The sequence below is a fragment of the Heterocephalus glaber genome, unplaced genomic scaffold (assembly GCF_053883595.1).
Source record: "Heterocephalus glaber isolate CG9 unplaced genomic scaffold, H.glaber_assembly_v1.0 deba00000546, whole genome shotgun sequence".
Lineage (NCBI taxonomy): Eukaryota > Metazoa > Chordata > Mammalia > Rodentia > Bathyergidae > Heterocephalus > Heterocephalus glaber.
Genome location: NW_028258147.1, coordinates 37,573,034 through 37,588,499, shown reverse-complemented (window position 1 = coordinate 37,588,499; position 15,466 = coordinate 37,573,034). Strand labels below are relative to the sequence as shown.

The 15,466-nt window shown below is 36.1% G+C and overlaps 1 long non-coding RNA gene across 5 annotated transcripts in view; it reads left to right on the top strand.

Moving 5' to 3' along the window:
- The window catches only part of LOC106010862 (uncharacterized), a 121,831-nt gene that overhangs the window by 31,208 nt on the left and 75,157 nt on the right, over positions 1–15,466 (top strand). Inside the window, exon 1 of one of the 5 annotated variants that reach the window (XR_015448766.1) lies at positions 11,028–11,177. The exons of the other annotated variants lie outside the window; for them this stretch is intronic. This is a non-coding gene — a long non-coding RNA (uncharacterized LOC106010862). Of the gene's footprint in view, positions 1–11,027; positions 11,178–15,466 lie in introns of those variants that run through there. 5 annotated transcript variants of the gene reach the window in all.

Sequence of the window (15,466 nt, the reverse complement as noted above, 5' to 3'; positions counted from 1 at the left end):
CACAGAAAACCCATTTGACAAAATCCAACATGCATTTATGATAAAAACCCTACAAAAAATTGGAATAGATGGTCTCTACCTCAAACTGATAAAAGCCATCTATGAAAAACCAACAGTCAATATCATACTAAATGGTCAAAAATGGAAATACTTCACACTAAAATCAGGAACAAGACAAGGATGTCCAGTATCACCAGTCTTTTTCAAAATAGTTCTGGAAACATTAGCCATGGCAATTAAACAAGAGAAAAAAAATAAAAAAAATAACGATAGGAAATGAAGAAGTCAAATTGTCATTATTTGCAGATGACATGATACTCTATATAGAAGACCCCAAGAACTCCACCAAAAGTCTTCTAGACTTAATAACCAAATTCAGTCAAGTAGCTGGTTACAAGGTCAACACACAAAAATCAATAGCTTTCCTCTACACCAATGACAGACTCACTGAGAGAGAAATAGAGCAAATAATTCCTTTCACAATAGCATCCAAAAAACTGAAATACCTAGGAATCAACCTAACAAAAGAAATCAAAGACCTCTTCTCTGAAAACTATGGCACTCTGAAAAGAGAGATTGAAGATGATATTAGAAAATGGACAGACATCCCCTGCTTCTGGGTAGGAAGGATTAATATAGTGAAAATGGCCATACTTCCAATACTGCTATATAGATTTAATGCAATTCCAATTGAGATCCCAGCAGCATACTTCATGGACCTTGAGAAAACAATCCACAAATTCATTTGGAACAAGAAGAGACCCAGAATATCCGAAGCAATTCTAGGTAACAGAGACATGGCAGGGGGTATCACAATCCCCAACCTGCAACTCTACTACAAAGCTACTGTGTTAAAAAGAGCATGGTACTGGCAAAGAAACAGACCTGAGGACCAGTGGAACAGATTAGAAGATGCAGAAACAACGCCAGACACACTCAGCCATTTCATCTACGATAAAGGAGCCAAACACCCTCACTGGAGGAAAGACAGCCTTTTTAATAGATGGTGCTGGAAAAACTGGGTTTCAACTTGCCACTAAAAACTAAACTAGTGTTTAGTTTACAACACTAAAACTAGACCTATGTCTGTCACCATGCACTAAACTAAAATCGAAATGGATTAAAGATCTAAATATTAAAATAGAAACTCTGAACCAGTTGGAACAGAGGTTAGGTAGAACTCTTGAAGACATCAGTGTAGGAAAAGATTTTATAAACAAAACCTCAGTTGCCTGTGAACTAGCACAAACAATCAACAAGTGGGATCTCTTCTTACTAAAAGGCTTCTGCACAGCAAGAGAAACCATCAGCAGTGTGAAGAGACAACCCACAATGTGGGAAAAAATCTTCACCTGCTCTTCCTCAGACAAAGGTCTACTATCTCGAATCTATAAAGAACTTAAAAAGGTCAGACCTCCGAAATTTAAAGACCCAATCCAAAAATGGGCCTCTGAAATGAACAGACATTTCTCAGACAAAGAAGTAGAAATAGCAAATAAATACATGAAAAAATGTTCAACATCACTGTCATTTGAGAGATGCAAATGAAAACAATGCTGAGATTCCACTTCACTCCAGAAAGAATGGCTGCTATCATGAAATCAACCAGTAACAAAAGCTGATGGGGCTGTGGAGAAAGAGGAACCCTGCTCCACTGCTGGTGGGAGTGTAGACTGGTGCAACCACTGTCAAAATCAGTATGGAGATACCTCAAAGAACTAGAACTGGAAGTCCCATTTGACCCCACTATTCCAGTGCTGGGGATCTTCCCCAAAGAATTAAAAGAATCATACCACAGTGATATATGTGCACCCATGTTCACAGCAGCACAGTTTGTGATAGTTAATACTTGGAAACAGCCCACATGCCCATCAACTGGAGACTGGATAAAGAAAATGTGTTTTTTTAAATAAAATGGAGTACTACTCAGCCATAAAAAATAAGAAATTAGAGACATTTATAGCTAAATGGATGCCTATTGAGGTGATACTCTTAAGTGAAATAAATAGGACACACATGTATAAATACCAAATGGTTTCTCTGGTGTGAGAAACTGAAAGTGTAAATAAGGACTAAAATGTATAATAGGTAATGTGAAATAGGAAGAAAAGGAGCAAAGGGGAAGAAAGTGGGAGGGGTAAGGGAAAGAAAGGAAGTTAATGGAATTAATATGAGAAAGTGGAAAAATAGGAACAAAATCTTTATTAATAGGGAGGAATGGAGGGGTTGAAGGGAGGGCTGGACAGGGTGAAAAATAAGAACCAAGAGAGATTATGTAAAGGTACAAATTTCCAATGATGAATGTCATGATATTGTATACCTAAAATGTACCAATGATTAGAATGAATAATTGATAATGCAAAATAGGAAGAAAAGGTCTAAAGGGGTAGGGCTAGTGGGAGGGACAGAGGCAGGGGAAAGGAAAGAAGGGAAAGGAAAAATGATGAGAAATGGAAAAAATGGAAATAAATTCTTTGTAAATAGTGAAGGGCGGAGGGGGTGAAGGGAGGGCTAGGAATGGGGAAAAAAGAAGAACCAAGATGCACCAGGTAAAGGTGCAAGTTCCCAATGAGAAATGTAAATGTGTTGTATACCTAAAATGTACCAATAAAACAATTTAAAAAAAAAGAAGGAAACCATCTGAGCTGTGTGGAAAAAAATACTGAAATATATTTATCATTCATGAAACTATAATACTACTCTTTTACCACAACCTGAGGGTATGAATCTCATAAACCTACAGAACACTTTGGGCATGAGGGTGACTGAGTCATGGAGAGTCTAGGATGAGAGCCAGAACCTGGAGCACAGGGTTCTCATTGGGATTTTTGACACCTACATTACCACATTTGTGATTGAAAAGGAAGGACTAAGGGCTCCTCTCTTATTTCTTGAGATTTCCCTTGGCCCTCTGCTTCTTCTATAAGACTACAGTTTGTCTTATGTAGTTTCACATAAGACTTGTTTTCTGAATGTGAAAGACCAGAAGTTAATCTTATTTTGACAATTTTTAAATTAGAAAATTGAAAGTAGGCCTATACTGTTAACTCTTGTCTCTTTACCCTTTACCAAATACTTTTTAGCCAACTGTGAATTATACCACCATTGTGCAGTTAATATTAATTATGAACTTGACTGGATTAAAAACTCCTGGACAAGTGACTGGATGATGGGATGCTATGCTCATCAGTGGATTAATCCATGCTGTTAGGAGGTGGAGCCCAGTTTTACACAGCTTCACTATACTTTTCTGCTATTTGGAGCCAATCACCCATGGACGGAAACCTTTGAGGTTGTCAGCCTAACAAATCTTCGATCCTTAAAGTTGGGGTTGTCGAGTATTGGTTTCAGGAACAGGAAAGCTAGTACAACCTTATGAAAGCCAGAAACTGAGGGGTCCTTTTCCCATTTCTTTCTTATTCTATATCCAGTATGTGAAGGAGTTCTGTAGATTTTGCTTTCCAAACATCTTTCAAGTCTTTCCACTCTTTTCATCTGCAGTATAAATAATCAATTTTGAGCTAACAATAAACACTTGGGTTATTATAAGAAAGTGAACTTCTTTACTTTAAGTTATATGATTTTTCAGTATCAGAAAAAGACTTGAGATTAGACATGATAAATATTCAAATGGTCGCTACAGAATAAGAAGCCATCTAGTTGAGCCTGCTACTTAAAAATTAGGAAATTAGGGACCTATGGAAAGGAGTTGTTAAAGGAATATGGTGACATGTCAGAACTATAGATGGCTGCTCTTCAGAGCCCCAGTTCCACGGACCTGGTCTTGGGAGGATGCGGGTGAGACAGAAGAGGATATCGCGTTGATTCGTCCAATGGACTTTGGGAGGCCTGGGTGTGAACTTTGGTACTGCCATCTATTAACTATATGATTTTAAGATACTAGTCTATTTCCTCTTTAGTATCTTATCTCTAGGGCTTTTCATTCCTCCTTACCTTCTTCACAGGATTATTCAAGTTTCAAATGCAATAATATAAGTAAAGTCCTGGCGCAGTGTTTAATACACACTGAGTATTTAGTATGTCCTAAAGTCATGCTTCTTTTCAGGATTTAAAAGACTTGCGATATTACATTGTTTTCCAAAGTTGTACATTTTACCTGGAAGGGTCTTAAATCCCAAATATTAATTCTACAAAAAAAAAAAAAAAAAAACCCAAAGAGAACCCGAGGAGGAGAAAACTGGGATGATATGCCCACAGTGGCATATTTAATGGTGCTGTGCTGTGGACAGAAGAGTCTCTGGTTCTTATAGCGATCCCCCAGGGAGATGTGCACCTACATTTCCTGCTTCCTGCTCTCAGGCTTTTCGGTGATTTGCCATGCACAATCAGGATTTATTTTGAATGATGCCAATAAATTTTTTGCATGATGCGGATAACACCTTTTTTTTGCAGCACTTTGATGAAGTATAAATGACATAATAAACTATAACTATGTAATATTTCATGAATTTAGAAATGTTATCTAGCTTTTGCAGGCAGTTAAATGAGATTTCCTCCATCCCCTGTTATGTTTAAAACATTGTAACCATGTACTTCACCACATACATAAATTAACACATAAATACAAAACAAATTGGGGGCTGAATTTTAAGAATCAGAGTTGATAGTTCCTCATTCTCTATTTAATTTCCTACTTGAATGCATAAGTGAAAATTAATACTGAACATGTAATAGGTACAATATAATAATGATAAGTGCAATAATTTTGGAGGACAATTACTTAGAAATCTGGGCCATATGCCTAGACCAGAGAGTCCATTTTTTGAAGGGAGAATAACAGAATTTCTATAAGCTCGGAGTTTCTCTGCCGAGTACTCTTTGATTGATTTTTTAAAAAAGTAATAAGCTAATGAGCTAACAGCAGAGCTATGAAAATGATAACTCAACAAAAATACTTTTTGCTATTATATAACTACATTACTACTAATTTAAAACACCACCACCACCACCACCACCACCAAAAACCTCCTTAGCTAGACACAGTGGTACATGCCTGTAATACCAAGCTTAGGCAAGAGAATTGCAGTTTCAAGCTTACTTGAGCAAGTTAGCAAGACTCTGTCTCAAAATAAAAAATAGGCAGTGTTGGAAATGTTGCTCAGTTGTAGTATGACCCTACGTTCCATGGCCAGTACCACACACACATTTTTCATAAGATACAGTTTTTTCTAATGAATTATTTGTCAATTTACATATTCCATGCCTAAATAGGAGGGCTGTAATAATTTATAGTCCAGACAAGAACTTTTCATTAATAATTATGCAATGTCACTCCACACATAAGTTCTCTCAAAAATAGGGACAGTGCCAGGACCAACTATATAAATAGTTGCTCAACCATAATTTTTTTAGTAACTTGGTATTTTTCATACCTATATAACTCTGCATTTCAAAAGAAAGGCACTATGAAATAATCTAATAACACCTATATTTATGAGCACATTTCAGAAGACCTGACAAAATTTGGGGTCATATTTTTGTATGAAAAGAGAAAATTGCTTCTCCCCCCACCAAATCTTTTGCTAAGAAAAAGTTTCAAGCATAGTTTAAAGGATCGTATAATGGATACTGATAGCCCCTCCACCTGGATTCTATAATTACTATTTACTTCTATATCTGCTTAATCACACATCTATCTTTAGCTCCAAACATCCATTAATCCTGGTTTTTAATGCATTTCAGAGTGAATTGCAGACATTAGTACATTTCACCCTAGACAATTCGCCATGGATATACTTCTACAGAGTTCTACACTATGTTTCTGCTTTTTAAGATAAAATTTACATGTACACAGTGAAATGTGTGCATTTTATGTGGAACATTTGAGGAGGCTTGACAAATGCATATACTGTTACAGTCCAGACTGCTTTCAAGATTGAGCAACTGAAGAAAGTTCCCTCCCAAGTTCATAACTGCTTCTGCCACTCACACTCAGAAAGTGATCATTCAGGTGCTATATTTCTCAGCTGATTACTTTTGCTTTTTTGTAGAACTTCACATAAATGAAATTATGTATCCTCTTCGGTATCTGGCTATCTTCACTCAGCATAAAGTCTAAAATTTGTTCATGTAATTTCTATTGTATCAGTAGTCAGCATAAAGAACTGCCTTTTAAGAACCCCTACTGATTATACCTCACACACACTTTCTTTCTCTGCTCGTGGGTAAAGTCACCCTACAACATCTTTAAGCCAAATGGAAAAATTAAAACCATAGGCAATTTTTAAAAACTAAGTACCCATGTGTTAGGATCTATGGTTTGAGGATATTTCTCTTAGTGTCTGTTAAAAAAAGTCTGACTTCTGCTTGTAGTAAGAATAACATAAATTTGTTTCTGTGTTACTGTACTGACTTTTACTCATATAGTTGAAAATGGATATTCTTCCTCACTTTCTTTTTTTCTTTGCTCCCTAAGTATTTTGGGGTTTACTTATCATCTATAGGCAGCTGTGGAAATGTACAGGGAGGAGAAGAGGAGAAACCTAAACATGCTTTGTCATTAAGATGAGGTGACAGTCGAGGGAGTGTAGTGTCTGGATGACAGGAAGTGTTTCATTACTTCTGGTTCTGAATTGCTAAAGCCTGTGAAAAGAAAGCATGGCAAAGGCCACCTCTGCCACTGACACTCACTGAGTAAGGGTACATCTATGGCAGGAGTGAAAAAGGGAGATAAGCAAGCAATTACTCATTGTAATACCACAGATATGAAATTGGCTCTAGTTAAGGCTGAAACTGCTATTAAAATATGTGCATATGTCAAAAAAGTAAAAAAGACTTATTGAGATGATTAACAAATGAAATTTTTAAAAAGAGAGAGAATACAGAGTGTACTTTGAAGAAGAGGGAAGCAATAATTTGACCCAATCAAATTAATACTGGAGCAAATCATCTACACTTAAAAACAGAATGAAGAGGGGAAAAGAAAGAAGAAATAGCAGGAAGTAAATGACCTCCAAGAGGCTGTCTTAACTTTGGTAAAGACTTTTCACTATAATTTTTCCTTTACAAATGAAAGGAAACAAAACTAAACTTCCATTTCCCTATACCTACTTACTCTCTGTTATTTTGGTTTTTATCTGTGTAGGACCATTGTTTTAGCTTTTCTTTTTGAAAAATGTCTTTATCTTATAGACATAATTTTAAAAACTATAATGAAAATAAATTATAAAAATGAAACAAAAGCTAAAAATTCTCAGGTACATTTATTAAGCAGATATAAAATTACTCTCTGAATAATTGTAAAAGCTTATAAATATCCTCTCAATTCCCCTGCTTCTCTTCTTGTAGATCAAGAGCAGATAGTCACGGACGTGTGTGAGTAGTGCTAATATAACAAAGGCAAGAGTTGCCTCAGGAGAGTAAAGAGATGCATATAAACAGATCCAAGCTTCTGAATGACATTTACCCTGCTATTTTAACCCTTCAGTAGGCTATTGGTTATACTAGCATCCCTACCATACGTCAATACACTTTTAACTATGAGGCTAAATTTATATTTAACAGCCAACATTTTCAATAAAGGAAACTAACCATATTTGCAAAAACGATGTTTATTAGGGATGGGAATGTAGCTCAGTGACACTGTACTGCATAGCAAGCACAAGGTCCTGAGTTCAATCCCTGGTACCAAATTAAATAAATAAATAATATGTTTGTTAGCAAATTCATTGATTATGGTATAGAGTTATACTCTCAGTATGTGTGCTGCTGAAGCAAGCACTAGTTATAATCTAACAAATGACTGCCCTTCACCCTAGAACTGAAAATGAATGAATTTGTTAGTAGACATTTTCCTATAGATATGCTTAGTTCAATTTTCCTAAATATGTTGTCAATTAAAAAAAGATAAATGGAGGACCTGCTATTTTTCCTGTACTCTATTTTTCTCACTAAACTTTATTCAGACCCCTCTTTCAGATTTTAACTGCCGCATATACACCATGGCTTTGGTAAAATATCAAAGTAGTTGATGATATTTAATATTTTCACTATTACTTGATAGAACTAATACTTTTACTGTTCTTACAAGATGCTTACCAAAAAATATAAATACTTCTAAAGCAATATTTACTTATTTCTAATTCTGCAAAGACTTATCTTCCCACCAGAAATGTTCAAACTCTATCACTTCAAATATAGTCAAATTAGAGATTTAGCTTTTGTGTTCAAACCTTAAAATGCTGCCCACTAGGGGCTGGGGATTTAGCTCAGTGGTTTCACCACTTGCTGCGTAAGCTCAAGGACCAGAGTTCGATCCCCGGTACCCCCCCCCCCCGCTCAAAAAAAAATGTTGCCCACTATATCCATGGTACTGAATGAAGTTTGAAACTTCATTTTTTTCCCTTAAATTATTTTCTTGGTACATTTTAGGTATGTGATACATTTACATTTATCATTGGAAATTTGTACCTTCACGTGATATATCTCGGTTCTTATTTTTTCCCCATTCTTCTGCCCTCCCTTCAACCCCTCCACCCTTCCCTATTTACAAAGACTTTGTTTCCATTTTTTTTCTTTTCTCATATTTTTTCTTTTCCCTTCTTTCTATTCCCCTGCGCCTCTCACTTCCCCTACTCCTTTGGATCTTTTCTTCCTATTTCACATTATCAATTACTCATTTTAATCATTTTAGTCCTTATTTACACTTTTAGTTTTTCACACCAGAGAAACTATTCAGTATTTACACATGTGTGTCCTATTTATTTCACTTGAGTATGGCCTCAGTATGCATTCATTTACCTATAAATGTCTCTAGTTTCTCATTCTTTATGGCTGAGTAGTAATCCATTTTATTAAAAAACCACATCTTTATCCAGTCTCCAGTTGATGGGCAATTGGGTTGTTTCCAATATTTAGCTATTACAAACTGTGCCGCTATAAACATGGGTGAGCATATATCACCATGGTATGATTTTTTTAATTCTTTTGGGAAGACATCCAGCACAGGAATAGCTGGGTCAAATGGGACTTCTAATCCTAGTTCTTTGAGGTATCTCCATATTGATTTCCATAGTGGTTGCAACATTCTGCACTCCCACCAACAAGGCAGAAGGGTTCCTTTCTCCCTACACCCCTGCCAACATTTGTTTTTAGTTGATTTTATGATAGCAGCCATTCTTTATGAGGTGAGGTGAAATCTCAGTGTTATTTTCATCTGCATCTATCAAATAACCAGTGACATTGATCATTTTTTCTTTTTTCTTTTTTTTGCAGCTTTTACTTCTTTGTCTGAGAAATGTCTGTTCATTTCGGGTGCCCATTTTTGAATTGGGTCTTTGAATTTGGGGGATCTGAATTTTTTCAGTTCTTTATATATCCTAGATAGTAGTCCTTTGTCTGAGGTACAGCTGCTGAAAATTTTTTCCCACATTATAGGTTGTCTCTTAGCTCTATTGCTGGTTTCTCTTGCAGTGCAGAAGCTTTTCAATAAGATGAGATCCCAGTTGTTGATTCTTTGTGCTAGTTCCTGTGCTACTGAGGATTTGTTCATAAAGTCTTTTCCTATGCCGATGTCTTCAAGAGTTCTACCTAACTTATCTTCCAGCAGGTTTAGTGTTTCTGTCTTAATATTTAGATCGTTATTCCACTTCGATCTTAGTTTAGTGCAGGGTGATAGATACGGGTATAGTTTTAATCTATGGTGGGTAGAAATCCAGTTTTTCCAACATGACTTATTAAATAGGCTATCTTTCCTCCAGTGAGGATGGTTGGCTCTTTGTCAAAGATGAGTATGTCTGGGTTTTTTTTTTTGGTACCGGGGATCAAACTTGGGACCTTGTGCTTGCCCGACAGGTGCCGGAACCACTGAACTAACTCCCCAGCCCCTGGGCTTGTTTCTGGATTTCCTAAACTATTCCCCTGATCCTCGGGTCTGTTTCTTTGCCAGTACCATGTTGTTTTTATCACAGTGGCTTTGTGGTACAGTGTCAAGTTGGGGGTTGTGATACCCTCTGTCATGTCTCTGTTGTCTAGAAATGCTTTGGCCATTTTGGGTCTCTTCTGATTCCAAATGAAGTTTTGGACTGTTATCTGTACCTCTGTGAAATATACTCTTGGGATTTAAATTGGAATTGCATTGAATCTATATAGCCATTTTGGAAGTATGACCATTTTCACTCTATTAGTTCTTCCTACCCAGGAATAGGGGATGTCTTTCCATTTTCTTATATCCTCTTCAATCTCTTTTTTCTTTTTTTCAGAGTGCTGTAGTTCTCAATGTAGAGGTCTTTTGCTTCCTTCATTAGATTAATTCCTAGATATTTCATTTCTTTGGATGCTATTGTGAATGGAATTGTTTCCCTAATTTCTCTTCCAGTGAGTTTGTTATTTGTGTACAAGAAGGCTATTGATTTTTGACTATTGACCTTGTATCCAGCTATTCTACTGAATTTGGTTATTAAGTCTAGAACACTTTTGGTGGAGTTCTTGGGGTCTTCTATGTAGAGTGTCACATTGTCAGCAAATAATGACAATTTAATTTCTTCATTTTCCATCTTTATTCATTTTATATCTTTCTTTTGTCTAATTGCCTTGGCTAATGTTTCCAAAACTATATTGAACAGGAGTGGTGATAGTGGACATCCTTGTCTTGTTTCTGATATTAGTGTGAAAGCTCTCAGTTTTTGACCATTTAGTATGATGTTGGCTGTTGGTTTTTCATAGATAGCCTTAATCAGATTGAGATAAAGAGCATCTATTTCAATTTTCTGTGGCATTTTTATCATGAATGGGTGTTGGATTTTGTGGAATGCTTTTTCTGCATCTATGGAGATGATCATATGGTTTTGGTCCTTGACTCATGAGAAGAATGTATTACATTTATTGATTTACATATCTTGAACCACCCTTCCATCACTGTTATAAATTGCACTTGGTCAGGGTGTATGATCTTCTTGATGACCCTCTGTATTCTGTTTGCCAGTTGTTGAGGATTTTTGCATCTATGTTCATTACAGAGATTGGCCTGTAGTTCCCTTTTTGGGTTGTATGTTTCCCTGGTTTTGTAATCAATGTAACACTTGCTTCCAGGAATGATTTGGAAGTATTGCTTTACTTTCAGTTTCATTGAAGAGTTTAGAGTAATGGTGATAGTTCGTCTCTAAATATCTTGTAGAATTCAGCAGTGAAGCTGTCAGGACCTGGGCTTTTCTTTGTTGGTAAATTTTTAATTATGTTTTCAATTTCATTGGTTGATATTGGGTTGTTTATAATTTTTATATCTTCTTCCTTTAACTTTGGCAATTTGTATGTATCTAGGAATCTGTCCATTTCTTCTGTGTTTTCCATTTTATTGGAGTGCAGATTCTCAAAGTAGACATTGATGATCCTCTGGATTTCTGCTGAATCTGTTGTGATTTCACCTTTTTCATTGTTAATTGCATTGATTTTAGCCTTTTCTTTCCTTTTTTTTGATAAGATTTGCTAAAGGTTTATTGATTTTGTTTATTCTTTTGAAATACCAACTCTATGATTCATTGATTTTTTTGTATCGTTCTCTTAGTATCCACTGCATTGATTTCTGCTCTGATCTTTATAATTTCCACCCTTGTATGAGCTTTGGGTTTGTGTTGCTCTTCTTTTTCTAGGAGCTTGAGGATCAGTATTAGGTCATTTATTTGAACTCCCTCTGTTTTCCTAATATGGGCATTTATTGCTATGAATTTCCCTCATAGAACTGCTTTCATTGTTTCCCATAGATTCCTGTATGTTGTATTGGCATTATCATTTAATTGTAGAAACTGTCTATTTTCTTCTTTAATTTCCACTGTGATGTATTGGTTGTTCAGGAGAGTGTTATTCAATTTCCATGTGTTTGTGGGGGTTTTACGGTTTCTTATGCTATTGATCTCCAATTTTATTGCACTATGGCCTGATAATATACAGGGGTAACTTCAGTTCTTTTGCATTTACTTAAACATGTCCTATGAGCTAGCATGTAGTCTGTTTTGGGGAATGACCCGTATGCAGCCAAAAAGAATGTATATTCTGATTTTGTGGGATGGAACACTCTGTATGCATCTACTAAGTCCATTTGTTCAAAAGCTTGGTTCTGTTCTAGAATTTCATTGTTGATTTTTTGTGTAGATGTTCTGTCTATTTGTGATAGTGGTGTATTGAGGTCTCTCTCTTCAATTGTATTAGTGTTTATTTGGTCTTTCATGTCCATTAGGATTTGTTTTGTATAATTTGGGGCATTCATATTTGGTACATATATATTTATGATTGTCACCTCTTCCTCTTGGATTGTTCCCTTCACAAGGATGTAGTAATCATCTTTGTCTCTCTTAATTAATTTTGGTTTGAAATGTACTTTGTCTGCAAATAAGATTGCTACCCCTGCTTCTTTCCAGGTTCCTGTCATGTGGAGAACTATTTTCCATTCTTTTTCTTTCAGTCTATGAATTTCTTTTTGAATTAGGTGTGTTTCTTATATACAGCATATTGTTGGAATGTGCTTCTCAGTCCATTTCTTTTGATTGGTGAATTGAGGCCATTAACATTGATGGTTATAATTGATAAACATTGACTCATCCTTGCCATGGTGTTTTACTGTTGTTGGCTCCTTTATTTTTTATTTATCCCCCCTTTCCCTTCAGTTTCTTGCCTTGCATGTTGGCTTTGCTCAGTTGGGCCTCATGGAGTTGTGACCTTCATTGTCTTTTTCTAGGATATTGTTTAGAATTGTTTGGAGTGCTGGTTTGGTGTTCATGAAATTTCTCAGGTGGTCTTTGTCCTGGAAATATATAATTTCCCCATTGATTTTGAAAGATACTTTTGTAGGTTACAATAGTCTAGTTTGGAAGTTATTTTGTTTTAGGGCTTGAAATACTTCACTCCAGACACTCCTTGACCTGAGGGTTTGTGTTGGGAAATCTGCTGTGACTCTGATGGGCTTTCCGTTGCATGTGATATGTTTCTTTTCTCTAACTGCTTATAGAATTTTGTTTTTCTGTTTGGTTTTTGGGATCTGGACTATTATATATCTACATGTAGATCTTTTTTGGCTTGTGGCTACTTGGTGTTCTATATGCTTCAATTACCTGTATGTCAGATTCTCTACCTCTGTCTGGAAAGTTTTCTACAATTACTTCTGTGAACAGTTTATTTATTTTTTGTTAAATTCTTTTATTGGTACATTTTAGGTATACAACATATTTACATTTCTCATTGGGAATTGTACCTTTCCATGATGCATCTTGGTTCTTATTTTTTCCCCATTCCTAGCCCTCCTTTCACCCCCTCCACCCTTCACTATTTACAAAGAATTTATTTCCATTTTTTTCCATTTCTTACCATTTTTCCTTTCCCTTCTTTCCTTTCCCCTGCCCCCTCCCACTACCCCTACCCCTTTGGACCTTCTCTTCCTATTTTGCATTATCGATTATTCATTCTAATCATTGGTACATTTTAGGTATACAATATAATGACATTCATCATTGGAAATTTGTACCTTTACATAATCTCTCTTGGTTCTTATTTTTCATCCTTGTCCAGCCCTCCCTTCAACCCCTCCATTCCTCCCTATTTACAAAGATTTTGCTCCTATTTTTCCATTTTCTCATATTAATCCCATTCTCTTATTTCCTTTCCCCTTGCCCTTCCACTTCCTTGCCCTTGGCCCATTTTCTTCCTATTTCACATTACCTATTATACATTTTAGTCCTTATTTACACTTTCAGTTTCTCACACCAGAGAAACTATTTGGTATTTATACATGTGTGTCCTATTTATTTCACTTAAGAGTATCACCTCAATATGCATCCATTTAGCTATAAATGTCTCTAATTTCTTATTTTTTATGGCTGAGTAGTACTCCATTTTATTTAAAAAAACACATTTTCTTTATCCAGTCTCCAGTTGATGGGCATTTGGGCTGTTTCCAAGTTTTAGCTATCACAAACTGTGCTGCTATGAATATGGGTGCACATATATCACTGTGGTATGATTCTTTTAATTCTTTGAGGATGATTCCCAGCAGTGGAATAGCGGGGTCAAATGAGACTTCCAGTCCTAGTTCTTTGAGCTATGTCTATACTGGTTTCCACAGTGGTTGCACCAGTCTACACTCCCACCAGCAGTGGAGCAGGGTTCCTCTTTCTCCACAGCCCCACCAGCATTTGTTATTGGTTGATTTCATGATAGCAGCCATTCTTTCTGGAGTGAGGTGGAATCTCAGTGTTGTTTTCATTTGCATCTCTCGAATGACCAGTGATGTTGAACATCTTTTCATGTATTTATTTGCTATTTCTACTTCTTTGTCTGAGAAATGTCTGTTCATTTCAGATGTCCATTTTTGGATTGGGTCTTTAAATTTGGGAGGTCTGATCTTTTTAAGTTCTTTATAGATTCGAGATAGTAGACCTTTGTCTGAGGAATAGCAGGTGAAGTTTTTTTCCCACATTGTGGATTGTCTCTTTACACTGCTGGTGGTTTCTCTTGCTGTGCAGAAGCTTTTTAATAAGAAGAGATCCCACTTGTTGATTGTTTGTGCTACTTCACGGGCAACTGAGGTTTTGTACATAAAATCTCTTCCTACACTGATGTCTTCAAGAGTTCTGCCTAACCTCTGTTCCAACTGGTTCAGAGTTTCTATTTTAATATTTAGATCTTTAATCCATTTTTATTTTAGTTTAGTGCATGGTGAGAGATACAGATCTATTTTTAGTCTTTGGCAAGTTGAAGCCCAATTTTTCCAGAACCATTTATTAAAGAGGCTATCTTTCCTATAGTGAGGGTGTTTGGCTCCTTTATCAAAGATGAGATGGCTGAGTGTGCCTGGCGTTGTTTCTGCATCTTCTAATCTGCTCCACTGGTCCTCAGGTCTGTTTCTTTGCCAGTACCATGCTGTTTTTATCACAGCAGCTTTGTAGTATAGTTGCAGGTTGGGGATTGTGATATCCCCTGCCATGTCTCTGTTGCCTTGAATTACTTTTGCTATTCTGAGTCTCTTCTTGTTCCAAATGAATTTTTGGATTGTTTTCTCAAGGTCCATGAAGTATGCTGCTGGGATCTCAATTGGAATTGCATTGAATCTATATAGCAGTTTTGGAAGTATGGCCATTTTCACTATATTAACCCTTTCTACCCAGGAGCAGGGGATGTCTTTCCATTTTCTGATATCATCTTCAATCTCTCTTTTCAGAGTGCCATAGTTTTCAGAGAAGAGTTCTTTGATTTCTTTTGTTAGCATGATTCCTAGGTATTTCAGTTTTTTGGATGCTATTGTGAAAGGAATTATTTGCCCTATTTCTCTCTCAGTGAGTCTGTCATTGGTGTAGAAGAAAACTATTGATTTTTTGTGTGTTGACCTTGTAACCAGCTACTTGACTGAATTTGGTTATTAAGTCTAGAAGACTTTTGGTGGAGTTCTTGGGGTTTTCTATATAGAGTACCATGTCATCTGCAAATAATGACAATTTGACTTCTTCATTTCCTATCTTTATTC